The sequence below is a fragment of the Columba livia genome, chromosome 6 (assembly GCF_036013475.1).
Source record: "Columba livia isolate bColLiv1 breed racing homer chromosome 6, bColLiv1.pat.W.v2, whole genome shotgun sequence".
Lineage (NCBI taxonomy): Eukaryota > Metazoa > Chordata > Aves > Columbiformes > Columbidae > Columba > Columba livia.
The window spans coordinates 37,588,030-37,602,350 of NC_088607.1; the positions used below are offsets into that span (position 1 = coordinate 37,588,030).

At 40.7% G+C, this 14,321-nt stretch overlaps 1 protein-coding gene across 10 annotated transcripts in view; it reads right to left on the reverse strand.

Annotated features, from left to right (window-relative positions):
• PCDH15 (protocadherin related 15) overlaps positions 1-14,321 on the reverse strand; it is a 695,403-nt gene that overhangs the window by 198,316 nt on the left and 482,766 nt on the right. The window lies entirely within an intron of this gene.

Genomic DNA, 14,321 nt, shown 5'->3' on the forward strand with positions numbered 1-14,321 from the left:
GATGTGATACACAAACACATACTGCAAAATAAATTCAAGCCATTCCAAACTCCAAAAGAAGCTTCTGTAATCCTGGCTGCTTAATCAACCAGAAACAAGGCTGCCCCATGAATGTGTGTGCACCAGTCTCTGCCTTTCCCTCAGAACTGCCGTTTGCGTGGCCAAAATGGTTAATAACCTCTGTGAAAAAAAAGATGCCTCTTTTCCACATGCAACTAATCCTGGCAGCCTTTGCTTTGGAAACCTCAAACGCTCCATGTTCTGCAAGAGGGAACTTGAAATTTAGCGTAGGAATAGGAAGGAGACAAACCCACACTTGGCCAAGTTTTGGTACAGAAATCTCGCTGCTGTGATTTGGGAGAAACCTGCAAGAGTTTCCGTGATGCCTGTCAGTAAACCTAGAGGGAAGAGGGAGAACACCAAGGGGAGAGAGATAACAACCCTTCCTGCAATTCTGGATATGGAGTCATGCGGTCATCTGCAATAATGCAACTGTTCTGCCCACATTTGCCACCCAGAAGTCGTGCCCTACAAGAGCCCAGGTCCTTTGTCACCCGCTTGCTTCCACTTTTGTCTCTTTAAAAAATTAAACTCTTAAAAGTATAATGAGGAAGATGAGCTCAAAATAGGCATAAAGAAAGAGAGGAGAAGATATATTTGACATACGTTTGAATTTTTAAAATGCTTTAGGACTGCATACAAGTTCCATGCTCAGAGATAAGATTATGCGCAAAACTGTCCAAGACTAAAACGTTGAAGCACTCCCAGACCAATCTACATGATAGTAAAAGACATACCCACAATGAAAACAGCCTCCTTTGCTAAGGCTGGCTCAGTTTAAACCATTACAATACTGCAGGCCAAGCGAAAATATCTGAGTCTACACTAGAGCATCAGCGATGGATCCATCCTTGTCAATAATGAGCTGTCAGCTGCGCCCGACCACCGAAACTAGACTGGAACAGTTCTCGTTGTATATAGAACTCAGAGAGCAAGGACACGTGCCTGCTTTCTAGTTCAAGGAGAGGCTTGAGAGCAGCATTTCAAAAAACCGCATTTGATATAAAACGGGTTCTACTTGAACAATAGCTAATTTATCCCACGCTGCCACTGACTCCTCAGAACCAAAGCAATCAACTGAACAGAAGCTCGTTGTGTAAGAAAATCAAGTAGTAGCAGAAGTCTAGGAATGAAATGTGAAGTCCATCCAATTTTTATTCCATAAAAGTTGCTTTTTAAAGTACTGTACACAAATGGGCTGCTCATAAACTACAAGATATCAGTGCAACAAGATCAGTCACAATCCACTGAAATGTTTGGGGATAGTTTAAAGCTGTTTTGAATTAAATAGGCTGATGTGTCTTGAAATAAAGCTAAAGGTACTTTCATATAGTTTTAATAATAACTCATTTAACAATACCATAAGTACCTTAGAACTACAAAAACATAACTGCACAAAGAAGCAGCCATTATCTTAATAAGTTTCTAAAAGCACGTGCAGGATTGTTTGCGTGCACGTGCTTTCTGTGGAAAGTAATTATTCTAAAACTATGTAGTCAAACATGCTTTGACCAACAGCAGTAATAACTATGATTATTACATAGGGTGTATGTAAATCTTTGCTATTTGTGTACGGATGGAGGAGAGCTTCCTAAAGAGACAGAAGCTCATTAAAAGGAAAATAGTGACATATTTGTGGGGCCCACGACTGCTTGAAGGAGACTCAGATGGAGGCAATAAAAAGGACGTGGGGTTTTTATTAAGCCAGGCTCAAAGCAGCACGGCGACAGCAGGAGAGAAGGTTACCCAGAATAAACAGAAGGCCTGCAAAAACCAGGTGCTTCCAAAAGAACATCCAAGGGTTCACTAGAAAAATCAAAGCTGGGGATTTGCCTAAGCCCCAAATCTTCCCTCCGCCCCCAAACTCTGAGCCTGTATCCAGACACTCACCCACCTTTCCAGCCAAGGACACAAGGATCTAGATTCTGTGCTGATTAAGTGACTCGGTGATTTTCAAGGAAATAAGACCAGACTGCCCTGCTCCTCTGTTGTCAGGTTACGATATATAAAAAGTTTGGCACACTGGATTTAAATCACTGAAACACACAGGTTACTCCTTGTGTCTGACCATTTGTAGTCTCTACGGCTCCCAACAAAGCTAAGAAAGATGCACATAATGGTTTGCAATGTTCAAATTGTATAAACACAGAGATGTTTTGGTGTGTGTCACATCATCTTCTAGGAATGGCTGAGAACAGTAGAGTATTTCAGAATGATACCTTGCACTGACAACACAAAATTCTCCAAGGGAAAACAATGCATCACATTTAACCATCGTTCTCTCCGGTGTAAAGCAACATAGATACATGTGTTTTATCAGAACAGGGCGGTCAAAATCAGCACAATTAGCTAACACAAGACATTTCACGTTAGCATTTTTAAACCCTGAAAAATAATATATTTTTCAGCTTTCCCAGTTTGAACCCGTAACTGTGCCCAATGGACTTCAAATAAAGCCTGGAGGCTTGCAACACACAACGCACGCACGGCTTAGCTAATGAATTCACTGATCAACACAGCAGAACTCTCATCTTCACACAAACAAGGGTGGGAAGCTTTTTGCTGAATAGAAAATATTAGTAAAGCAACATACATTACCCCATACTGACACCCAGGACCCCTTCAAAGGGAGCCCTACACTATTAAACCAACAAAGTTGTTGATTAATTGATGAATCATTATGGCTACACTGCTTCTTCTTGTGTAGGTTAGAGCACATGAGGTTAGAGCACAAGCTGTAAATTGGAAATTAGCTACATGACAGCCATGCTGTGCAGAACTGCAGACTCTATTGCACTAAAACAGCGGGAAGAATTGCAAACCCATTCCAACATCGTTTCTTGCTGCTGCTTCAGACGCTTTCCCAGTACAACAAGGGCTGTGACAAAACACTAATGAACACAAATCCATCATAAAGTACTTGTGTGTCAGGAAAATGTAGAAAATATTTCAACTGAGTTATTCAGCCACAAGTGAAGTAAATCCCCAAAGCAAGCAGGACCCTAGAACAGCATACACAGCCAAAGATAGCACCAAAAACTGGTCATCAGTCGGATTGTGTATGTCACGTTGAATAACACACCGGGAAGCTGAAACACAGAATGAAGAGTAAATCCTTCACAGAAAATTGTTTTGATCAAATTGTCGCAGGAGCCAAACAGGTCTATATAACAAAAATTCCATGCCTGAGAAAAAACGCTCTCTGAGAAATAGCAAAGCTACGTGAGGAAACCAACTCCAAATCTACGTCGCTCAACACTAAAAATTTGCAGCCAATTCACCTAATCAGTACATCAAGGTCCATGCTTTGTTCAAATAACACTTGTGACCACCAGTGGTGTTGCAGAGTCCAACCCAACGGTGTGAAATGTCCATACATGACGTGAAAATGAAATCTGGGCAGCATTCCCGAAAACGAGCTCTGCAGCTGGGGGAAACGGCACCATTCTCAGCACCACTAGTGAAACAGGAACCGCGTTACACCCAGGGGAACAGCCCATAGGAAAACTAGTATTATGAAATCATTGTTAAAAATCGTTCAAAGCTATGAATATGCAGAAAGTAATAATAATGGGGGTTGATCGCCAAGTTTCAAATAAATCTAACTTTTCTATATATGTATTTTTTCAGAAGTTCACCCTCATTTCTAAAAGCTACTGATAGAAACGTATGGAGTTGCCATATCTGAATTAACCTCTCACGTCTTCTGTGGGCGTACAAGAAGTGTTTTACTAACTGATGAGAAACACCAAGACATGAGATTGATTATTAGAAACGGAGCTGCTTTCTAAATTCAGGACCGTAACTGTCAAATAGCTTTTAGCACCTTCTTCGGTTGTTCAATACAATCCATGGTTGCTGTGCTCTGTCCAATGTTTGTGCAGGTTACTAAAATGAAAACTGTAAAATTCAAATATCCTGACAGATCACATTGTTAACAAAGTAAGCTGCCAAAAAGCACAATTCCTTTCATTTATTTGTAAAAACAAGCCACCTTTGAGGGGGAAAATGTATTTTGAAACAGCAGCAAGACAGCATAATGAATCAGAGCAAAGAGGAAAATAGAGACTGTTTTTATCAATGATGTCTTCCAGGAACAGCAGGTCCAAAAAGGAATTGAATTTCATCAGGATCTGATCACAGTGTTTACCAAATTGCTTTTTCTGTATCTGACATGCTTTATGAGAAACGTCTCCAACAGAGAATTTGTGCTGGAGACTAAACGAAATCCATTATGCAATGGGCCTCCTGCCTTGGCCGTCAGGTATAATCTCCTGTGCAATTCAGGCAAAAGAACAATTCAGACTGGAGCTTCTACTCGTCCCATTGTGATGACTGTGATTAAAGAACAATAAACGTTTCCTTTCTGACATTTCACTTTTTACCACACGAAACATGGAATCTATTGCCTTGATTATCTTTCAAATTCTCCATGGGAGGTTTATTATGACGATTTCTGTTCAGGATTCAGGAAGAGGCAAGAGAACAGCAAGTTGTAAAACTCAAACGTACCTACTTCTGCTTTACACAGATTCATAAAAACCAGAAAATATCTAAAGATCACTGTAACATTACCTAATTACTTTCTTCTTTCATTTCTAAGAGTGATTTCATTATGATACAAAAGTCTGTGAAATATTAACCCTTTTTGTTTTCTTTTAAATGCTTATTTCTCTCAGAAGGGAAGAAGAATACAGTTGTCAGCTGTGTCAACAGTTGCCAATTTCAGCTGAATTTGCAAACACTTAATCTTGAGATTAAGGAGAAGAGCCTGATGGCTTCTCTAATGCCTTTAGAAAAATTAGCCACAGTATAATACACTAGAAAAGGCAAAAGAAGTTCTGATCAAAGCTACGATCAAATGCAAGGCATGGCCTGATATATACAGACTCTGGCTGAGCAAGCACCTTTCAGCCTGAGAAAAATGACACAGACAAAATACACAAAAGGTCTATAAAACTGTGTTACAGAGAGATCCCTGTCTCTTCAAAACAATCTCGGGGATGTCTAAACAAATACCTGGCGTTCAGGCTCAAAACGTGCAGAACAACAAGGATCTTCACCCAAATAGGGCCGTGCACCTTGCTGGGGGCATCGTAGCTGCCCAAAGTTCACCTGGGCTGCAAAATCAGGTTCACAGCACAAACCCAAAACAATCTATTATTAAATCCATTTTTAAGACGGCGCTTCTAATCGTGACGTAGGAGAACCCTTTGGGGAAGTATCACCAGTACCACTGGTGGGACCTTTCTTATGGTAATTTGTGTGAAACTAAACCAAAAAAACAATCAATTAAAAATAATTAAAAGAAAAGAGGTGAACATAGAAATTAGTAGGTCAGTATTTCACCCAGATTCTTTGTTTCTTGACGATTCGTTCTGTACGTAGATTTATTAAGTTAAGGATGTTGGCTTGTTTTTTTTTATTTACACATAGTTTATCGCCCTTCAGAGAACTCTGCTTTGGTAGAACTGTTTTCTCACCTGGTGAACAAGCAAAGTCAAAATCTCAAAGGAGTGGAAATTTCGGAAGTGTTGAACCTGCAGTCAAGTAGCCAAAAGGCTGTGCCGCCATCCAGAGACCTGGACGGGCTGGAGAGCTGGGCAGGGAAATATTTAATGAAATAGAACAAGGGCAAGCGTAGAGTCTTGCATCTGGGCAGGAACAACTCCAGGTTCCACTATAAGTTGGGCAATGACCTATTGGAGAGCAGTGTAGGGGAAAGGGGCCTGGGGGTCCTGGGGACAACAGGGTGACCATGAGCCAGCACTGGGCCCTTGTGGCCAGGAAGGCCAATGGTACCTGGGGTGGATTAGAAGGGGGTGGTCAGTAGGTCAGAGAGGTTCTGCTGCCCCTCTGCTCTGAACTGGGGAGACCACATCTGGAATATTGTGTCCAGTTGTGGCCCCTCAGTTCCAGCAGGACAGGGAACTGCTGCAGAGAGTCCAGCGCAGGGCAACAAAGATGCTGAAGGGAGTGGAGCATCTCCCGTGTGAGGAAAGGCTGAGGGAGCTGGGGCTCTGGAGCTGGACAAGAGGAGACTGAGGGGGGACTCATTCATGTTTACAGATATATAAAGGGTGAGTGTCAGGAGGATGGAGCCAGGCTCTTCTTGGTGACAACCAGTGACAGGACAATGGGTAATGGGTGCAAACTGGAACACAAGAGGTTCCACTTAAATTTGAGAAGAAACTTCTTCTCAGTGAGGGTGACAGAGCCTGGCCCAGGCTGCCCAGGGAGGTTGTGGAGTCTCCTTCTGTGCAGACATTCCAACCCGCCTGGACACCGTCCTGTGTAACCTCATCTGGGTGTTCCTGCTCCGGCTTGGGGACGGGACTGGATGATCTTTTGAGGTCCCTTCCAATCTCTGACATTTTGGGATTCCCATCAGTCAGGCTGATATGAGGAGTTCAACGTTCACCACTATGGAGCACCACCCTCAGTGTATTGAAATTTTACATTTAACGCTTCTTTCCTCAAGTCCACTGGTCTTCCAGAACAAAAAGCAGGAATTACTTACAAAGCAAACTCCTGCCTATCTCGCCATACGAGCTCTTTGAACTTGAGGGATGGATGCAAAGCTGAGTAACCACATTTTCCTGTTTCCGCAGAGCATGTTCCACCACGATTTCCGCATGCTCTAGAGGAAAGGTTCTGAGGATTTAAGCAAGGTTTTCTACCCAAGTATTAACAACAAGCTGATAGGGGAATCTTTCTTCCCAACCCTTAATGAACGGCTTGTTTCTAGTTTAATGGGATTGCCTAGCTACTGAAATGATGATTATCTCTACAAGGATCACTATTATGACATAGATGAGAATTTTTCTTAAGTTCACTGATAAAACATCACTGCAAAAGTATTTCGTCTAAATGTCAACATTTAAATGTTTCTCAATGACATTTAAGGATCAAATACATTAATATATAAGCCTCCTCTTTGACAATAGCTCTACTACATGCTGTAACAAGCAAAGTTTTATGAAATACAAAACACAAATGCAGATTGTGAAAGTGGCTTTTTCTTGGTCATGGCAAATATCCAAGACGGCAATTAAACCACACAAGCAGCTGCTTGTATGTTCAAGATCTAGGCCCGAGCTCAGGATGCACAGGGATGGTGTTTCTCGGGCACTTTAGTCCCCTGAAGCTCGAGGTTTGGAGGAGAGAAAGGCTCAACCACTTCGTTTCTGAAATCCCTTAATGGCATCACAGAAAGCAAGGTGGTTTCAAACCCCAGGGTGCGGGGTATCTCACTATAGCGAGGAATCACACTTCTGTACCGTCCTCACGTAATTATTTTGATCTCACACATTATCCTAAAGTCATTTTTTACAAGGTGGGGTGGTTTTTTTTTTGGTCTTTTCTTCTTTCTGACAGACTTTAAAATGAAAATAGAGAATGAACAAAGAACAGCAAGATCTCTTCAACTAAGACAGCGGGTGGCTGGCAGTTTTTGTACCTCATCAATGGAGCAGATTTTTGGCCCTGGTTCTGCCACACAAGGAGGTGGTTTCCAGTAGTGAAGCAGGAACCCTCTCCAACACTCTTCTATTTGGCTTATGTGGCTGACGTGCCAGAACAAACTGAATTAAAGCAGATCTTCATTACTGAAAGGAAATGACTTCTAATTACAGCTCCACAGTTACTTCTTCCAAGCAAAATCAGGACCCTTCTTCTTCTGAGATTCTGACAAAGCCATAAGAATTGCAGATTAGTTGTACCAGAAAGTTACTAACCACGATGATAAATATCAGGCAATTAATGGAACATATCTATGTTTGGAAAAAAGAAAATTAAGTCTATGATAAAATCAGTCATTTTCACCAGTTTATTCCCCCCTTACTCTTGATAATTAAAGGAATCAGATTTGAGATTAACTCTCTAAAATTTCACCGTACAGCTTGATGACTACCTAGAAAATGGGCCTGTTCTCACCATCAGCCAAATATCGAACCCATGGGGGTCTCTGCTGACCAACCTGGGTTCCTGCTTCTCCTGTGCATCACGGGGCACTCGACAACCCAGTCCTAGCAAGAACCAAAACGTGTTTCTCTCACTCCAAACACGGCTTCAAAGATGATCTGCAATGATGCTTTTCTCGTCCTATTTAATTTTTGACTACATATTGTCCAAAACTTTGCAGTTTTCAGTCAAGCTCTTGATCTTTTTTCCCCTTAAAACCTTCACTTGTGAATTTTAAGATTAGTAGGAGTGAAAGACCTAAAGCATGGAAATCATGCTCAGACAGGTCTCTTTTTGCATTATAAAAAAGTCCATGTGTCTTCCTGTTGTGTCTTTCACTGAAATTCACTATTCTGCCCCCAAACATGGGAAGCAGGATCTCCAGCACAGGAATCCCAAATCCTGACATAATCCAACCCCAAACTCCGATATAGCCCCTTTATTCCCACCCATAGGCATCACCTCTATCTCTGAAATGCAACTTGGTTAAACCCCCCAGCAGGAAAGCACCTTTCAGTCTCTATTCACTTATTCTGAAGCCTTGCTATCATTTTCTCAACCAGAAACAGTGTTTGCAATAAATGAAACATCTGTTTTCTGGAAACATTAGTTACATTTGATAAGTTAAAAGCACGGTTTTGTTTGTTCTAGAAGTGAAAAGCAGCCAATTTAGCTTTTCCTCTATCTGAAATATACCTGTATTTAACATCACAAGTTAATCTTAGATACTGAACTGCTAAGAAACAATTCTCAGGCTCATGTATTCACATATTAAAGTTACTGACAATTTTACTGACAATTCTTTTTAATTAGCCACGCTGTCTTGCTATACTCCCAAATACATAAAAATTAATTACCTGTACCATCACATCTTTGTAATTTTAACCTTTTCATGCTTCACTACTTTTCACTACTTTAAAAAAGGCTCTACTTATCAAGACATTGCATATGGGAGACAGAATCAATCACAAAAATGGAAGAGAAAGGAAAGAATCTTAACAGAAAACTTAAAAGGCCTTTTATGACTCCTTATCATGCACTAGCAGATAATCAATAGCTTATCAAAGCTGTTCATTTGGACTTGGCTGGAAGAGTCATTTCCATAGAGTTAATTAAAAATCACCGGTATCAAGTTATTAAATACCTATGCTAGTAAATCTACTCTGAACGCTACCAGTTGTTCAATATTGTCCATTACTTTGAGCTTAATATCAATCTGGTGACCTCTGTATGGCTGCAATTTGTGTGAAAAGAGACAAAAAAAAAAAGGCAAATGAAAAGTTTATCCATAAACTTGAAAAGAGTCGCTGCACCCAAGATTTTATCGCAGCTTTCGACTTGCTTTTCAGGATTGCCAATCAGTTCATCATGCCGCTATGCTTCCATTTAATTAGAAAAATTGCTATCTGCCGCTCAACTGTACTGCAAATCACTTGGCCACAACAATTTGCCTTTTCATTTAAAAGAATACACCGACAACTGCGTATGTGTCATGGAAATCAATCTTCATTTTCCCTTTCCTAATCCGAGTTGCAGGTTTTACCTAAATTGCTAATGAAAAATTAATACCTGAGAAATGGATCAATTTGTTCATCTCTCAGCCCGTCTCGAAGCCTCAGACATGAGACTCTTATTTACCGAACAAGGAAAAACCCGAGAACGAATATAGTTCCAGCCCCAATTTTTGAAGCATTTCTCTGGTTTGTTCTTGCAGTGTAGTTTAAGTGACACCATTGCCCTGTCTACCAATTAATTTTTGGCTAGTAAATACACAGGAATTCATTCATCTCATGGCACATGCTATTTTTCACCAAAGATTTCAGTCTAATTTACGCCAATTGCCAGGTTTTTCTAAATAAATACTCCAAGATATAACATACAGATAAGAAAAGTACATAAACCTTTTAGTATTATAGCACGTAACCATTTGCCAGTGCTATTTTTCCTAACGTTTACTCAGACGCAGCAGTATTTGTGGAGAAAATGCAAAATTATTATGGTGCTAAATAAGAGAATGAGTTCATACAGAAAGCTGGACAATATGTGTGTATGGTAAAACCGAAAAGTTAACAGCCTGGAATATAATGTACGAGAGGTCTGATGTTCTGTGCTCTGGAGCTACTACATTCATTAGAGCATGCAGAAACGTTACACAAATATAAGCTTTACCTTTAAATATTTCTGTATAGAAACTCATAAATAAGTTGTTAGAAGTTGATTTTCTCGGCTAAACATTTATTTAAAACCCAAGCGTGCTTATGCTTATTTCTCTTTCCTATCAAGCCCTGAAACCATAGGACATAAAGAACACATGGGCTCGTTACTGGGAAATGTAAAAGGGATCCTGAGGCAACGCGAACGGAATGAAGTTGGAGATGAACACAGCACAGCGGATACGGCATTTGCTACGTTCCCATGTATTGATTACCGAGAAACACACACTGGAATTCAAAGCTAAGATGAGTTTCTAACACTGGAAGGGATGAAGAAACAGATGAAGGGGGGAATAAAATGTATAAAGAGAAACATTCATTTCTCCTAATGATGAAACTATTTTCTCTGAAAGCCACAAACCCAAGCTATATTTTAACATTTGATTGTGCCAGCAGACATAACCATGCTCAATCATGGTCTAATACCAGGATTAAGTGGAAATACCATCCCCTAAAAGAACATTTAGCATCAGGCCAAAAATTGGACTGCATCTACTTTGCTGAGAAAGGAATAATTAGAAACAAATTAAATCGCAAATTATTTCCTGACGCTTGATGCACAGGAAGAGTCCACAGGCAGAGTAAGCCAAGGGCTGGCAAACCTCTTTTACCATGTTGCCATAAAAGACTCCATATCTTAGGAAAAATATGGCAAAGAAAAAAAGGCATATTGAGATGCAACTGCTTCAGAAACAGGTTCCTAAACCAGCCATGAACACCTGTTTTAAATGTACTATATCTAACCAAGAAAAAAATGAATTGGCACGAAAAACTGGCAATCTAACCTGATCTTTTAGCTTTATGCAGTTGGACTGTCAAGTAGGGGTAAATTCACTCCCCATGCACATTCGAATTTAAGCAGTGATGATTACAAAAAACGGCAAGAAAACCCCCTTTCATCAGGGATAAGCATTCCTGCTTTTCCATGAGATTTGACCCTTCACATAAGTAAAAGACGCAGCTTCCTTATAAACTGAAAGGTTATATTAAAGTTGATTTAACCACGTATATTCACTTCAACTCAGACTCAAGTTTTAATTTGCCAAATTAGGAAGACTGTGTGCTTCAGCGCTGCAAAAATCTTACTTAGCATCTGTATAGAAGCTGAGGCTGAAACAGCAGGCTGTCTGGCTTTAGTTTGCATGGTAAAAAGGATAAAATGTCTTCTGTGGGTAGGTATTTCCCACAGCAAAAATGAGAAATAAAGAATTAAACACTAAAAAGAAACCTTGAACATTTTTAGAGACTTCTCTCTTTGACTAATAGCTGCTGTTATCACTAAGGTGGGGAGAAGCTGTTTCCAAAAGTTTCAGACACGACTTGTTTCGCAGCAAGTTTGATATATTAGCGTGTCTCCAGATGAGAAGTTCCAGGGGGTTTTCTGTTTGGAAGGAGTTGGGATTTGTACCGTCAGATGGGAAGGAACTGCAGTGAAACTCATTTAGAAAGAATTGTTAACTCATTATCATCCTCAAGCTCAGAAGCTGTGAAAAACCAGCACATCTTCTGCAACGTTAATTAGCTATAAAATGGATTTGTACAGAGCTGATTAAACCTGTTTACTTACAGAAGTGTCACAGAATCGACTGGGTTGGAAAAGACCTCAGAGATCATCAAGTCCAACCCTTGGTCCAACTCCAGTCCATTTGTCCTGTGCTCCCAGCACTATCCACCAACTTCAGTCCTCCACCCAACTCTTTATTTCCTCCTCCATCACAACAAAACAAGCCTGTCCTGTGCTGCTGTGACCTCAGTTCCCTGGGACAGCATTTCCAGAGAAGAACCCAAGATGGGCACCTGTGACGGTTCCCACAAGGGTCAGTTCTCAAGTCCCCCAACAATAACTGCAAATAACACCACCAGGGAAGGTGCTATGAAAGATCTTTTAGTGCAACTGCTACGGGACATCACCCTGCGATGCTGAGCGAGAACACTGAGAGGGAACGGGGAATGGCCTGGAGAAGAACTGGCGTGAGTTTCAGCAAGAAATGAAACGACAAAACACGGCTTTTGAAAAGCATCTGTTGTATTTTACAGACCTATGAGTCTGATGCAATATGCATTCTTCACTGCTAACTAGGAACACTTCGAGTGACTCTGGATTCCAAGTGAGATGGACTTTCTGTCAAGGTAAAACTGAGGATTTGATGAATTTACTGTGTAGTCACAATTCTTAATATAATGATGGTTTATTGTGCTTTGCGTATATGCAAGCAACAAGAACTGTTTTGTCCCTTGTGTGAAGTATTCAAACCCTTTTTCCTTTGGGAAGAGGAAATGAAAAAGCTTGTTGAAATGATCAAAAAATACCCTGCTCTGCTTTAAATATAGAACATATAATGACCTAAACGTGCAATAAAAAAATTATTGTAACTCTTAATTTCTGTGACAGTGGAGCAAAACTGTTCATTCCGCCTTACCTCCGAAGTCAGCAGTTCGCACAGTTTCAAACCTGTGTTACGGGCTGCATGGACATGTTTTTATGATGATTGTTTTTTATTTTAGCCTTTCATCCTCTGCTCAGACCCATCTCCTTGAGCCTCCCAACAGGGCGGCTGAGCCCGCAGGCTCTGCAAGGTCCCTGCTAACACAACTCCTAAGGATACCGAGGATAATTAGTACAAAAATCAATACTTGCCATGTAGGAAGATGTACCAGTGGTGCATTAATAAGCAACGTCTCATAATGCAGCTAGGTGGTTAAAGTGTTGAAGCTTGAATTAGTACAAAGAAAGCCTCACAGGTGTCACGGAGTATATCAGTGTTCATGTAGACTGGTAATTACCCTACAGAACCTGATAATGAATCAGTTTGTTGCAAAACTAGCCCAGTTACTGATTAAATAAACCTCATCTACATTTTACTGCTAATTGGCTTTCCTTCTCTGCATGATGATGGGAAAAAGTGAGTAAAGAGATGGACAAGACCTTCGCAAAGTAAGCATGACGGGAACAGACAGAAGGAGAAAGAAGGAGGAGGAATTATCTTTTCAATGTTATGAGATGTTCATGAGGTTATGTTTTCTAACTCCATTTGATGAGTTGCACATACTGTTCATTAACGCTAATTTATTGAAGCCTTCCTGAGACAATAAATCACCTGATTTGATCAGCCACAGAAATAGTAAGCTAAATATAAAACTTTGTAACAAAAAAAACCCAAAACTCAAACCTAACAAACACCACAAGTTTTCTCAGAAATGGAAATCTAGCTAATAACAATAAATCCATTCCTAAAGCAGGAAAGTTATGGAAAACCACACATGAGTACAGGGAGCAATGAGCAGACACGGGAGGTTCATACCTGCATCCTTTCACCCAGCACAGGCACCTCTTTTATTTCTGTTAGAGGCGATACATTTGGCTTGTGGAACTTCAATTCTGAATGGTTTATGCCAGCTCTCTGTAAGAGATCACTGCTGTACTTCGCATTCCCCTCAAGGGCATGAAGTCGAGGAATTTGCAAGTGTATCATGAGACAGAACTTCTAACAATGACTGAGAACGTTGTTTTCTCATGGGCTTTGGTGTCTTTGTTTGCAATTATTATTAGAGGACTCAAAACTCAGTAGATTTTTATTTCTTTTCCCTCCCAGCCTGGGAACTTGTAAAGCAGCAACCCCATCACTGTCGTGGACGCTGAATCGGACTCAACGGGTTAGTACTTCCTGACCAAATGACTGCCCAGGGAAGCGACGGATAATCTCAGGTGTGGATTACAGGCCAGTAACGGAGCTCTGTGTCCAGGCTTCAGCAGCTGTGAGGCGATTAAGCATTCAGAAGAGCTAACAAGCTATAACAACATCAAAGCTTGTTGACTCATAACCATGAGTTTCTGCTTCCTCTACCGTGTCGCAAGAGCATCTCACAAGCATTTGATATAAGAGACACTGACACGTGTATGATCTTAGCTGTGATCATTGGCCTAATGAAGCCATTGTAGCAATTAATTCCAGTAGCTCACTGGTGGCACTGAAAGAGTGACAGCCACCAATCCAGGCAACCATTGGCAAAGAACATTTCACCTTGTGGCAACGCTCAGCTGGTCACAGCACCCGGCTGATCAAAAAGGGATCATTCTATGTTAGT